This window comes from Eumetopias jubatus, unplaced genomic scaffold, assembly GCF_037043125.1.
Source record: "Eumetopias jubatus isolate StellerSeaLion01/CBP00866 unplaced genomic scaffold, mEumJub1_p1.0 scaffold_4, whole genome shotgun sequence".
In the NCBI taxonomy this organism is placed as follows: domain Eukaryota; kingdom Metazoa; phylum Chordata; class Mammalia; order Carnivora; family Otariidae; genus Eumetopias; species Eumetopias jubatus.
In genome coordinates this window covers 31,878,343-31,879,903 of record NW_028274810.1, presented here as the reverse complement: position 1 = coordinate 31,879,903, position 1,561 = coordinate 31,878,343, and the positions used below count along the sequence as shown (strand labels likewise).

At 36.1% G+C, this 1,561-nt stretch overlaps 1 pseudogene; it reads right to left on the bottom strand.

Annotated features, from left to right (window-relative positions):
* Positions 1-537: 537 nt before the first annotated feature.
* Positions 538-766, bottom strand: LOC114196882 (small nucleolar RNA U3; annotated as a pseudogene).
* Between the last annotated feature and the right edge of the window lie 795 nt (positions 767-1,561).

The window sequence follows — 1,561 nt, the reverse complement described above, 5'->3', positions numbered from 1 at the left end:
AAAATCAAAACTTGTATTTTTGGTAAATGGAAAAGGGAAAATCATCTAGAATGATTCTTACTTCTAAAGTCTCTGTTTCTATGTGTACTGGTACAAATTTCATTTAGAATCTGACATTAGAATCAAGGTGGAAGGGCAGATGCAACTGAGAATTCCTTCTCTCCCTCCCTCTTTCCCTCCCTCCCTTCCTTCTTCCCCCTCTCTCTCTTCTTTCTTCCTTCCTTCCTTCCTTTCTTTCTTTTTCTTTCTTTTTCTTTCTTTCTCTTTCTTTCTTTCTTTCTTTCTTTCTTTCTTTCTTTCTTTCTTTCTTTCTTTCTTTCTTTCTTTTCTTTCTTTCTTTCTTTCTTTTTCTTTCTTCTTTCCCTTTCTTTCTTTCTTTCTTTCTTTCTTTCTTTCTTTCTTTCTCTTTCTTTCTTTCTTTCTTTCTTTCTTTCTTTCTTTCTTTCTTTCTTTCTTTCTTTCTTTCTTTCTTTCTTTCTTCCTTCCTTCCTTCCTTCCTTCCTTCCTTCCTTCCTTTCTTTCTTCCTTTCTTTCTTAGCCACTCAGTGGGCTCTCTCTCACAAAGCCACTCTCCTCCTCCCTCTCACAAAGGAAGAGAAGAAAGATCATCGATGACACATGGCAGTGGCAGAGGCAACACTAAGAGCCAATTTCACCCTCAGGAGAGAACACTGCCTCTCTTCCCCATGGTTTCCAGTGCTCTACATGTTCAGAGAAACTTCTTTTAGTAACAAACTATAGAAATGATGCCTGAAAGTATAGTCTTGCATCTGAGAATTTAGAATCATTTGGTAATGTGTCATTTTAAAGAAAGAGAGAGAAGAAGCAGCTACCCTGATAGGTGATGGAAGTTGTCTGGCAAACAGTGTTTTGCATTATAATGTAAGTTAAATAGACTCTTTTGCCTAAGCCTGGAATTTTCCAATGGAAGTCGATTTCTTAGAACAGGGATGGATGGAAATTTAGGGTATTTCTAAAGACCCACCAGTAAAATAGCAGTGTTTTACCCTCAGAGATTGCTCCCTTTTGGATTCCCGTGAATAATTCCTGTCATTTGAAAGAGTTTAAGAAAAAGTTATGTTTTCTTTTTCCAGTTGAGCCTCTTTTAACACATTTTTTTCTGGTACCATTATTATACTCATATTTCCTGCTGGAAGAATGTTAAGATTGAATTATTGTTCAAATCCTTTTTTTTTTCCTTTTAAAGTTATTTTTCCTTGAAGAAGTTTCTTTGTCACTGTCAAGGTTAAGTGAAGTCACTATTGAAGGAAAGCATAGAAGGAATTTGGAATGCTCTTCCATAAACCCCAGTGACCTATCCCATGAGAATCCCCTGTAGGGCTCAGGGTTTTTAGGATAAATCATTTTGGGAAAATGTTTTCTTCCTTTGCTGCTAGGTTGACAAGGCAAAAGAAATAATACTGTTTGTGTCAACCTTTGTTCTAGCACAATTTCTCAAAGCAGGTTATTGAATATGGGAATTTCTACCTGAATGTACAAAATTGAATTTTTACCACCCAATACTGCACATAGCAGATACTCAGTAGACGTTAATGTTAAT